The sequence below is a fragment of the Neoarius graeffei genome, chromosome 1 (genome assembly GCF_027579695.1).
Source record: "Neoarius graeffei isolate fNeoGra1 chromosome 1, fNeoGra1.pri, whole genome shotgun sequence".
Taxonomy (NCBI): Eukaryota; Metazoa; Chordata; class Actinopteri; order Siluriformes; family Ariidae; genus Neoarius; species Neoarius graeffei.
In genome coordinates, this window is record NC_083569.1 from 78511619 (window position 1) to 78525259 (window position 13641).

General features: G+C 41.9%; 1 protein-coding gene across 4 annotated transcripts in view; it reads right to left on the reverse strand.

Annotated features, from left to right (window-relative positions):
* si:ch211-200p22.4 (phosphatidylinositol-binding clathrin assembly protein) overlaps positions 1 to 13641 on the reverse strand; it is a 160561-nt gene that overhangs the window by 63544 nt on the left and 83376 nt on the right. The window lies entirely within an intron of this gene.

A 13641-nucleotide genomic window follows, 5' to 3' on the forward strand; every position in this document is an offset into this window, starting at 1 on the left:
TGGGGAATAATAAAATTAAGTGAAGTTGATTTCAGAAAGCAAGCATGCCTTGATGAAACTGCCTAAAGTACAAGTTTGTTAATAACCAAGGGCATAAAAGTCCTTCCTACGCCCTCGGCCTCTCACCTATTACATAGCTAGGGTTGCAGTGGGGGGCTGGTCCTCTGGTAACCACGAGAGTTTGACTCCCCATTCGCATCTATATTGCAGCGTGCCTTACCAGACGGCAGTAGGTACCATTTTTATGATGGTCTTTGGTATGACCCGACCGGGAGTAGAACTCGCGATCTCCCAATTGAGAGGCGGACACGCTAATCAAGGGCATAACTCTGGTAAAATTTGCCCAATTAAATGAAATTTCAATCTGTGTATAACTTGGCAAACTTTTGCCAAGTTTGGTGAAATTCCCCCACAAATTGTGTGAGGAGTTGATTTCAGAAGAACGTGCACCCTCACGAAATTGTCAAAGTTATTTAATCAAGGGTCAAAACTCTGGTCAAATTTTCACAAACGAAATTAAATCGCAATTTAATTTTGCAATTAGTCATATAACAAGGTGTTTTACCAAGCTTCATGAAATTCATCCAAAATATGAGAGGAGTTGATGTCAGAAAGCAAGCACACCTTCATGAAATTGCATAAGTACAAGGTTGTTAATCAAAGGACCACAACTTGGTAAAATGCGACCGAATTGAACGAAATTACAATATGCGTACTACCGACATGTAACAAAGAATCCTGCCAAGTTTTGTGAAATTCCTCCAAAACTGGTTAGAGGAGTTGATTTCAGAAGGTGTGCACAGGATGACTGACATTGCCACGACATAATCCCCCTTCGGGCCTTTCAGCCAGCGAGGGATAAAAATGTGAAATGCACTCTAGAGGTTTGTCTGCTCTGGGCTACTGGAAAGAAAAAGAAAGCAAGCAAGCACAACTTTATTCATCACACACTTTGAAATTTCCTCTCTGCGTTTAACCCATCTGAAGCAGTGAACACACACGTGCGCACACACACACACATACCCAGAGCAGTGGGCAGCCATGCAAACAGCACCCAGGGAACAGTTTGGGAGTTAGGTGCCTCACTCAAGGGCACCTCAGCCCAAGGCCGTCCCATATTAACCTAACCTGCATGTCTTTGGACTGTGGGGGAAACCGGAGCACCCGGAGGAAACCCACGCAGACAACATGCAAACTCCACACAGAAAGGCCCTCGCCGGCCCCGGGGCTTGAACCCGGACCTTCTTGCTGTGAAGCGACAGCGCTAACTACTACACCACCGTGCCGCCCTCTGTAGAAAAACATGGCGGCGTAACATGGTGGGTACTGTGGAAAAATTGGACCCGCTCTGTATGTAGATATAAAGGCCTAATTCGAAACTTATGAAAACACCATGGTTCGTAGTCACCGGTAATTCTACTGTATAGACCCCTTCACAGTAAACGTCATTCATACGCAAGAGGAAATTGTGTGTGCAGCCTGGACCCAAAAAAGACTCAGCGATGGTCAGACGAGAAGAAATATTTGGAAGAAATGCCTAGTTGTGTTGTCGGGTGTCAGAATCGTAGCAGTGATGGGGTTAAAATGTACAGAATTCCAGCAGGATCTCACCCAGTCCAAAAAAAAAAAACCCCGACGTCTATGACTACAAGCCATCAAACGTGTAGACTGGGATGAAAGCACCATCAAAAATGCGCGGGTTTGCAGCGCCCACTTCATCACAGGTAAGATCAGGCTATTTATTAAATCCTTCTTTATTCTTTCTAGTCTTCGTTTATTGATGTAGCAAAATACTTTGGTAACGTTTGTCTGATTAGCTGGGTCATAGTTACACAATGTAATGAATATTGTTAGCATGTTAACTTAGCTTAGCATGCAGTTGTGTTTGTAGGAGAGGTCTCGCTTGACTCAAGCAGTCCAGATTTTGTGCCATCATTATTTGTGTATGCCGAAAATCACAATTTTAAAGCAAGGATGGAAAGGTAAAATTGTGTGCCCTCACTCTAAATGCCAACTTACGCTGACTGCTCTAACCTACTGTAGCTCCCGCCCCGTTCAGTTTCATTTCTGCTCTCTGCCTCTCGCTTTTTACGCAGCTCTGATTTCTCTTAGCTGCACTCTTTACACTATCATTCCTTTCATGCCATTCCCTCCTGCAAATTGCTGTTTAGTGTTGGGATTTGCTGTTGTAGCTAAAGCCACATTGCCATCACATCACTGGCATAATTTGATTAAAACAAAATGAATATGAATGTCCCATTGTTAATCAAGTTGTACTCTCGCTGTAACCAGAATGTTGATGGCAGGATACTTTTGTAAATAGGTTTTTTTTTCTTTTTTGAGTTTGACATTTTTTGTAAATAGTATGACTGCCTTCAGGTATCAGAGGAAAATGAGGAGGGAACTTACTAACATCGTCCGTCCACTCTTTAATTAAATATGTATCCGGTAGGCGATGTCCACTTGTTAGAGTTAACTTATTTATGTAGCATTCTCGATCTTGTAACGACAATTGTTTTGCATAATCTGACAGCTCATAATGCCGGTCTATGGGCAGCGCCATTGTTTCTGAGTCCAGGCTGCGCGCACATCCTGGCAACGGTCGGTTTGTTTACAAACATGTGAAGGGGTCTATACAAATGAAAATATTCTTATGTATAATATTCCACTTCTGCTAACAGATCCCCAGAAACCCTCAGCATTCCCCCGGGTTCTGAAAAATATTCTCCACTTTTTTTCCTTGAAAAATCAAGTCTCTTATTTTTTCTTCACTTTAGTCTGTATTTGAGTTACTGCCTAAAAGTGGACTTAATACAGGTTTATACCAACCAGACTGCCACAATTCAAATGCGTATACAGATACAGGTCTCTCATATTCTCTCATTTTATATATTATATATCGGGCGGCACGGTGGTGTAGTGGTTAGCACTGTCGCCTCACAACAAGAAGGTCCTGGGTTCGAGCCCCGTGGCCGGCGAGGGCCTTTCTGTGTTGAGTTTGCATGTTCTCCCCGTGTCCGCGTGGGTTTCCTCCGGGTGCTCCGCCACAGTCCAAAGACATGCAGGTTAGGTTAACTGGTGACTCTAAATTGAGCGTAGGTGTGAATGTGAGTGTGAATGGTTGTCTGTGTCTATGTGTCAGCCCTGTGATGACCTGGCGACTTGTCCAGGGTGTACCCCGCCTTTCGCCCGTAGTCAGCTGGGATAGGCTCCAGCTTGCCTGCAACCCTGTAGAACAGGATAAAGCGGCTACAGACAGACAGACAGACATCTATCTATCTATCTATCTATCTATCTATCTATCTATCTATCTATCTATCTATCTTCCTGACCCAGACCCGGTGAAATGTAACTGAATTGTCTTGGCCAGCCCTAAGGGTCCCATCTGCATCTCATCATTGCTGAGGAGTGTGCTCCCATCACCCAATCAAGCATCCAGCCAGAGCAGGTCATGATATATTTGACCATATTAACACGCCATTGTGTGTTATGCCTGATGTAAAGACTCTCGTCTCTGCGAGCCTACCACACAGATTTAATACTTGTGTCATTTTTAGGGCATACCTAACAACGTGTTTTCTCTCTCTCTCTCTCTCCCCCCCCAATCTGTCCCTCTGAGTTACATGTTGATCCTGGGATTGAGATGCTGGCCTCTTCTGCCCCTCGGACCTGCTTGATCCATCCTGGTGCCCTGTGTCTGGTCGGAGTTTTATCGCACCGCTCCTGTGAAGGACGGCCCCATGAGGACAGTTGAGGGTTATACCTGTTAAAACTGTTAATATTATAGTCAGGCTGTCTGCTGTTGCCCAAATGAGGATGGGTTCCCTTTTGAGTCTGGTTCCTCTCGAGGTTTCTTCCTCATGTCGTCTGAGGGAGTTTTTCCTTGCCACTGTCGCCACAGGCTTGCTCATCGGGGATAGATTAGGGATAAAATTAGCTCATGTTTTAAGTCGTTCAAATTCTGTAAAGCCGCTTTGCGACAATGTTTATTGTTAAAAGCGCTATACAAAAACGATTTGATTTTTATTTTTATTTATATATATATACACATATATATATATATATATATATATATATACACATATATATATATATATATATATATATATATATATATATATATATATAAATAAATTCAGGCTCCACTCCAGCCTCTAATAAGAAAAGACTTGATTTTGGGCTCCATCAAGCTAAAATAAAGCTCTTTAGTTTGCGCTTACTGAAGGTTACTTTCGCAGGGCATTATTCAAAAGCGGTACTGGGACTCCTTTTAGCTTTTATTTCAACACAAAGCTTGATTTACAATTGAACAGAGTTGAGAAGAATCTTGGAACAACCAACAGTGAAGGAATCCGAATTCCCTGTCAATTTACAAACTGAACACAGCAGGACTCATCATGCTTTAGCCCCAGGAACTCGACACGCCACACCACCTGAAACACGGAGCCCTTCAGTAGCTTACCAGCTGACAGCACTTTCACTTTTTTTTTTAACCGACCCCTGTATTACTGCCACTGCCCGATGTGCTCGGGGCTCTGAGCCCTGTTTCAGCCCTGAAATCATCTTCAGCGCTTGAAGCTTAGGCTGCACCATTGTTTGGTTCACGCAGACAATTACACCACCTCACTAAACCGATTAAGACTCTGTGATTGGTCAAAAGCTTGGTGCTCATTTGGTCATTGTGTAGTTGATTTTTATTGGGTCACGAGCACGTGCTCATTGTAGTCACGTTCATCAATGATGAGCGCCAGTGGGAACCCTGAACCCTACATACTGCACCTTTAAAATCCATTTATTATGTGGCGCGTCAAACATACATGTCGTTATGAATGAAGTTACTACAGTAACACATAGGAACGAGTGCATTTATATAACCCTATTGATAGTGTTCTAGCTGAAACTACTGTCCGAGCCGTGCTGTTCTAGAAAAGATACACACCTTCTGACCAACCAGATCTGAGAACTGGATTGCACGATGGTATAAAATGCAAGAAATAACAGGAACTGGCTTGTTTCATGGATGTTCGACAACATAAAATATAACTAACCGTATCAGAAAGTATCAGTTCATTTTGTACAAAAATAAACATAACCGTCAGTAAATAGATGTAGTAGGGGTGGAATAAAACACTTCCTGATTATTTCCCAAGAACGCCATATCCTGTCATGATTTATTCCAACAAATGAATCACTGCTGGCGTAAAAGTACAGCCACATGCTTTATACTTAAAAAAAAAAAAAATTAAGTTCTACTGTTACTTAAACATGTGCTTGCTGCTGGGGGGGAGAAAAAAATAAAAACTCACTTCCCCACTATATAGTTTTCCCCCTTATACAGCTTAAGCCGTGCAGGATTCACACTTCCATGCTGTATGAGGAAGTAGACGGTGAAACAACAACGACCCACACACGGATGTGGCGGCCAATTAGATTCTCACTTGCGTATATTTCCACAGTATTAGACAGGAAGTGAAAACTGGCCAAGCTAGATTTCCCAATTTGATGAAAATACAAAAGGGTTTGACTGAATCGTTTTAAAAGGATCTTGACCGAGTCACAAAAAGAGAATAAATAAACCATCAGCTTTTAATACACCTCTGCTTCTCTACCCAGTGGCTCAACAAAGTGAATCTCGGAGAATCGCACCTTTGATTTAAGGCTTGAATAATGCAAGCCTGTGCGTGTATGCCAGTGTTTCTGAGGACACTGAGGTTTCATCAATACTTTACAAGTATCTTGCAGATGGCCAGTGGGAAATCTCTCTCTCCGTAAACTGAAGAGTGAACTGAGCGCGATAGGTAAAGAAACTCAGACTCCAGTTTCTCTTAGGCTGCTTAATCATCTCTCTCACACACACACACGCAACAGTCTGAAGGCTGAAGTATACTTCAATGGACACGGTCCACACATGGTGCGCACGAGTTTCATCATCAGCACAGTCGATTGCGCACGTGTGAAACAGGAGTGCAATAATACACCAATCCAGTAGCGCTAGTGCAGTCCGTGTGTGTGTGTGTGTGTGTGTCCACGGAAGTACACCTGGGCCCTGAGGGCATCGTGCAGGGCGGCTCATTCAGCGTGTTAGTCTCAGGAAGCGAGGCGCTGACAATAACGCTGATCTGTGTGCCAGATTAGACACGCTGAAGCAGCATGGTGCATGGCCCATACAAGCAGTGCGCACAACCCATCACCTACAATATAACATCCTCTGATGGTCTGGAAGGAACAGTAAAGTGTTACTGAGGAGGTGAAAGCCAACATCATACTGTACTCAAACACACTGGTGCTTTCCAGAATTCAGCCACACAAATAATCTTGCCCGTTTGTCGAGTTTAAAAAGTTATCAAGTTAGCTTACAAATTTCCAAAGTGCCTAAATGGCCTTGTGCCTGCTTATCTTTTACAGGACTTTCGCAACTCGCATGATTTCCACACACACTACTCAAAATAAACATCTCCACCTGCCCCTTGCTAAAACTGCAAAGTATCAGGTTTCTTTTCGCTTAAAAATGGGGCTAACACACTTCCGAGCAGTTTGGGAAAGGAAGCATGATTCCCTAAATTCCCCCCCCAAAGTTCTTAACCGGATTGATTTCGAGACAAAACAGAAAAATTCCTAAGTGTTTGCTAGTATTTAAATGCCTTCATAATTTACTTCCTACATATTTGAGCGCTTATTTCACTAGGCACTCAAGTATTTATAGTTCTAACTCGACATAAATCTGACCTGCATTTACCAAAACCCAAGCTTATGCTCGGTAAACAAACTTCTAGATATTCAGGTTCAATACTTTTAAATTCACTGCCAGCAAATATTAAAATCAACTACTTCTGTAAATCAATTTAAAAGGCTCATTAGGTCATGCTTTTCATAGTCTTGTATAATATTATTAGTTTCATATATTTTTATTGATTCCCCCCCCTAAGATCATAATGGTAGTTTTAATAACATTTTTAGATTAATCATATTAATAAGATTAAAGATTATTGCAATGTACTTTTGAAATTGTAAATTAGTATAGTTTTGCAGGGGTCCCCATGGATACCAGCTGTGCTGAATGGGCCACACCCTGTTGAAATAAAGTTCATCTATCTAAAGTCAAGAGTCACTTCATTTGTGGAGTTAGTTTGGATGCGTCTTCATAGCCTATAGTTGTTTTGTTGGGTTCACACACGCGCGCACTTCCAAAAAAGTTGGGACAAAGAACAAATTGTAAATAAAAACGGAATGCAATAATTTACAAATCTCAAAAACTGATATCGTATTCACAATAGAACATAGACAACATATCAAATGTCGAAAGTGAGACATTTTGAAATTTCATGCCAAATATTGGCTCATTTGAAATTTCATGACAGCAACACATCTCAAAAAAGTTGGGACAGGGGCAATAAGAGGCTGGAAAAGTTAAAGGTACAAAAAAGGAACAGCTGGAGGACCAAATTGCAACTCATTAGGTCAATTGGCAATAGGTCATTCACATGACTGGGTATAAAAAGAGCATCTTGGAGTGGCAGCGGCTCTCAGAAGTAAAGATGGGAAGAGGATCACCAATCCCCTTAATTCTGCGCCGACAAATAGTGGAGCAATATCAGAAAGGAGTTCGACAGTGTAAAATTGCAAAGAGTTTGAACATATCATCATCTACAGTGCATAATATCATCAAAAGATTCAGAGAATCTGGAAGAATCTCTGTGCGTAAGGGTCAAGACCGGAAAACCATACTGGGTGCCCGTGATCTTCGGGCCCTTAGACAGCACTGCATCACATACAGGCATGCTTCTGTATTGGAAATCACAAAATGGGCTCAGGAATATTTCCAGAGAACATTATCTGTGAACACAATTCACCGTGCCATCCGCCGTTGCCAGCTAAAACTCTAGTTCAAAGAAGCCGCCGTATCTAAAAATGATCCAGAAGCGCAGACGTCTTCTCTGGGCCAAGGCTCATTTAAAATGGACTGTGGCAAAGTGGAAAACTGTTCTGTGGTCAGACGAATCAAAATTTGAAGTTCTTTATGGAAATCAGGGACGCCGTGTCATTTGGACTAAAGAGGAGAAGGACAACCCAAGTTGTTATCAGCGCTCAGTTCAGAAGCCTGCATCTCTGATGGTATGGGGTTGCATTAGTGCGTGTGGCATGGACAGCTTACACATCTGGAAAGACGCCATCAATGCTGAAAGGTATATCCAGGTTCTAGAGCAACATATGCTCCCATCCAGACGATGTCTCTTTCAGGGAAGACCTTGCATTTTCCAACATGACAATGCCAAACCACATACTGCATCAATTACAGCATCATGGCTGCGTAGAAGAAGGGTCCGGGTACTGAACTGGCCAGCCTGCAGTCCAGATCTTTCAACCATAGAAAACATTTGGCGCATCATAAAACGGAAGATACGACAAAAAAAAAAAAAGACCTAAGACAGTTGAGCAACTAGAATCCTACATTAGACAAGAATGGGTTAGCATTCCTCTCCCTAAACTTGAGCAACTTGTCTCCTCAGTCCCCAGACGTTTACAGACTGTTGTAAAGAGAAAAGGGGATGTCTCACAGTGGGAAACATGGCCTTGTCCCAACTTTTTTGAGATGTGTTGTTGTCATGAAATTTAAAATCACCTAATTTTTCTCTTTAAATGATACATTTTCTCAATTTAAACATTTGATATGTCATCCATGTTCTATTCTGAATAAAATATGGAATTTTGAAACTTCCACATCATTGCATTCCGTTTTTATTTACAATTTGTACTTTGTCCCAACTTTTTTGGAATCGGGGTTGTACATATTCTGGTGTTTGGTTGAAGTCTCATCACATCGCTCCTGCGGAGGACGGCCCCATATGGACAGTTGAAAGGTCACACTTGGAAGACACTCCGGACACTTACAGTAATGCTTTTATGGCTGAGGACTACAGTTGATTTGCTAACTTGTTGTTTTGCACTCAAGTTTCCATCAATGAAGATTTATAACATCAACGAAACTGACTTCATGTTAAAACTGTTAATGTTATAGTCATGTTGTCGCCCAAATGAGGATGGGTTCCCTTTTGAGTCTGGTTCTTCGAGGTTTCTTCCCCATGTCGTCTGAGGGAGTTTTCCCTTGCCGCTGTCGCCACAGGCTTGCTCATCGGGGATAAAATTAGCTCATGTTTTAAGTCGTTCAAATTCTGTAAACCTGCTTTGCGACAATGTTTATTGTTAAAAGCGCTATACAAATAAACTTGACTATGCACATATTTATATACCTCTATTGTGTGTTTAGTTATATTACAGACCTCCATTTAAAGTGTACGTAACGCCTCTAAACACTTTTGTCCTTGTACAAAGCAACAATCATGTTGACTGACTGTTTTCAAACCATACCTGATCCAAAAGGCCATAAATTGATGGAAGTGTCAATATAAGATCAGCCGATTTTCACAGAACCTGCCGAGACTGAACCGGAAGATCCTGAAGGAGCGCGTGACGTAATACGTGGAACAATCCGGATATCAGTTTCGTTCCCGTGTGCAGCAGTGGTTAGAGCAGTCTCGATATGGAATCACGTTTTGGAGAGAATTCCGAGAGTGACTGGGATTCTTATACGTTGGTTGAAGGGGCAGACGATTATCAAGGATATTCTGGAGTAAATGGTTATTTTTTTCAAGGCCCCGAGACGAGAAACTGCCAGTTCACTCAGTTCATGACAGGCTTCCTTTGTAGTGTGTGCGAGATGTAGAGATAGAGCTGTGCAGACCGCAGTAGTTACCTTTCATCATGTTTTCCTGAACAAAGCTTAAAACGAATCGAGTCTTGTAATATTGCAATCTGAGAGCATAACAACACGTTTTTAGTTAATAAGAAAAATGATGTGCGCATTTTTATTCCTGTTAAAGTGAATCAGATAAGATCAGATGTTGCAAGCGTGTAAACGTTGCTCATAATCCTGCGTCTGGTGCACCGACAGAGAAAGAAAAATAGGGGAACTGACTGTCCAAATGTCATTTATTAAATAAATGGGTTTCTTTCTTGCTCCAATAATTCCCATGTCGTTGTTCTGATGGCGATGAACACTTGATGAATCAGATTTATTATTAGTAAGCAACATGAAATCTGCCCACTTCGTTTGCACAAGCATCACCTCCGTCGCTTTAGATCAGCAGCATTTCTCGGAAATTCATGAACTGAACGTCCTGTTGTAAAAGGATTTGAACATCCAAGCACAACGCAGCACTTTCCCATTTTTATTTTTGTAAGATTCCGACAACAATATCCAATTTCAGCGAGCAAACAAGCACGGAAGAGTCAGATGAACCGAAATACAACATGTGATGTCATGCGAGATTAGCCCTGAGGCAAGGCTGCCTTTTTCCGGGATCCAGAAGCAGCGATTTATTGACAGTTTTGTGCTTGACAAAATAAATTAATATCCTCCCCCCCCGCTTTATTAATTCATTTTGGTCATTACTAATGATACTCATTTGAAAGCACTACATGCACTTTAAACCAGCCTTAGCTGAACTGGACCACCTGTTTAAATATTGCTGATAAAAAAGTGAATTAATTGTACACAAGTCATCATTAAAATTGATTGCAACGGTCATTTTTCAAGCACCCCTGTTGAAAATCCCTGCTCTTTTAGCCAATGGAGCTCTTGCAGTCATGTGACCAAATCCCGGCTGGAATGTAAACAGCCGCCATCTTGTCGGTCAACAACACAGCTGAATATTTGTTGCACTTGTGTACAAAATGGATCAATTTCAACCGACGGACTACACGGCTCATTTTTCTAATGAACAGATAACTAGATGTATGTCTAAAATAAACGATCTACAGATTAGTGACCCTTATGGCTTTCCGGACGGAGTTTTCACGACCGTGTCAGTGGATGTTGAACTGCCAGAGGCGGAATACCCAGACGTGTATAATTACCTCATTAACTTTCCCTCGCTGTTCAGTGGTGAAGCACTGCGTGCTTATAGACCCCTTCGCAGTAAACGTCATTCATACGTAAGCGGAAATTGCGTGCGCAGCCTGGACTCAAAAAAAGACTCAGCGATGCCTAGTTGTTGTGTTATCGGGTGTCAGAATCGTAGCAGTGATGGGGTTAAAATGTACAGAATTCCAGCAGGATCTCACCCATTCCCAAAAAAAAAAAAAAAAAAAACCGCCGATGTCTATGACTACAAGCCATCACACGTGTAGACTGGGATGAAAGCACCATCAAAAATGCGCGGGTTCGCAGCGCCCACTTCATCACAGGTAAGATCAGGCTATTTATTAAATCTTTCTTTTTTATTCTTTCTAGTCTTCGTTTATTGATGTAGCAAAATACTTTGGTAGCGTTTGTCTGATTAGCTGGTCATAGTTACACAATGTAATGAATATTGTTAGCATGTTAGCTTAGCATGCAGTTGTGTTTGTAGGAGAGCTCTCGCTTGACTCAAGCAGTCCAGATTTTGTGCCGTCATTATTTGTGTATGCCGAAAATCACAATTTTAAAGCAAGGATGGAAAGGTAAAATTGTGTGCCCTCACTCTAAATGCCAACTTACGCTGACTGCTCTAACCTACTGTAGCTCCCGCCCCGTTCAGTTTCATTTCTGCTCTCTGCCTCTCGCTTTTTACGCAGCTCTGATTTCTCTTAGCTGCACTCTTTACACTATCATTCCTTTCATGCCATTACCTCCTGCAAATTGCTGTTTAGTGTTGGGATTTGCTGTTGTAGCTAAAGCCACATTGCCATCACATCACTGGCATAATCTGATTAAAACAAAATGAATATGAATGGCCCATTGTTAATCAAGTTGTACATGCCCGCACATAACATAATCATATGTGTCTAAAGACTTGTAGGCACGAAGTTTTTCGTGGGTGTACACTGAAGTCTTGTCAATAAGGTACGAGTATATATCTGGCCATTGTATACCAGGGAACTTACTAACATCGTCCGTCCACTCTTTAATTTAATGTGGATCCGGTAGGCGATGTCCACTTGTTAGAGTTAACTTATTTATGTAGCATTCTCGATCTTGTACAGGGTCTCTGCACATTTCTGACCAGCAAAAATAATACTTTTTAAGACCATTTTAAGACCACCGAGTATAAAAAATAAGACTACTACCGCGGAACAAATACGTACAGTAAAAAAAAAAAAGCACACTAGGTTAAGTTCAAAGCATTTTTTTTAATAAATAAGTGCATCTTCTGCAGAACCCACAGTATTTCTGCCTTCAGCGTAGCGGTTGGGGCGAATGCCGCGAAAGCACTTGTGCTGGGACCCGGAGACGCTAAAGCTGGCGTTGCACTTTTTGTGACCGTAGAGGCGAACATTGGCATGGGGACTGTTGTTGCCCGACTAGCAGCATAGCGCATATGCTTTTCCCCTTTCGAGTGAGCTTCAAGGGCTTTACAGCCCATTGTTGTTAACTTGATGTCTTTCCGACATACCTTACATCTCGCTTCATATTCTGAAGTTGCTGTTGTTAGCCAACTTTTGTATTTTGGCTCCTCAAGCCACTTGTTACTAAACTTACACTTCCCCATCTCCGTTCAAGTTCAACCACTTCTTCCTCGTCTGCTCTACTCTCAATGGTTCTACTACATGGATAAAAGAACACACTGCCCCCAGTGGCGTGGTTCCTGCGCTATTAGAACTAGTGCTAGACACACAACGGCTCTTGTGCTACTTGTTCAGCAACTTGATAACAAACGACGCTGGTTGAATAAATAACGTTAGTGCGGAAAAAAAATCCAGACATGTGTTTTTTTTTTTCCATTTACCGTAGGCTACCCGGATGAAATTTAATACCTCCCATGTGAAATTTAATACCATAGCTCAAAAAATAGCGAAATATAATGCTTTTTAAGACCTTAAAAAACACATATTAAAAATAAGACTTAAGACTTTTTAAGGATCTGCGGAGACCCTGTTGTAACGACAATTGTTTGGCATAATCTGACAGCTCATAATGCTTGTCTATGGGCAGCACCATTGTTTGAGTCCAGGCTGCGCGCACATCCTGGCAACGGTCGGTTTGTTTACAAACATGCGAAGGGGTCTATAAATCTCTGGACAGTTATCTTTACAGAAATTCAGGATTTGTCAGCCCCCCTCAGATGTGGCATCTTGTAAACAAGAAAATAATCCTCATTGGACGGGTAAGTCACTTAAGTATTGAGTACTAGTACTGATACTAGATATATCACAGTAGTATCTAGTATAGCACTGACCAGCCGATTATGGTTGAATATTTTATATTATCAGTTAGATCAAGTATCAGTAGTCTATCACTACTATTGTATATATGGTATACCTGATAGCAGCAATCCGTTTTGCACGCCTGTCAGGGTCCCATGGCAGCCTATGAAACTTTCTTCCCGATTTCTGACCTCTCCTGTTGTGGCATTTATATGCCATACAACTCTCCGGCATTGTGGCATGGTAATATTTGAAGATTTGGGCGAAAAACAACGAAAGTCAGTGTCGGTAAATTGCGATGGCGGAAATATGCCGTTTGACCGACAAGATGGCGTCTGTTTACAATCTGGATCGGCTGTGACGTCACATGCAAGTGGACGACTGACACCAACCATCAAAACCCATGTCAAGTGAAACAGAACCAGCATCCTAGTGAGTGAGGGTGGATAGAGAACAGAG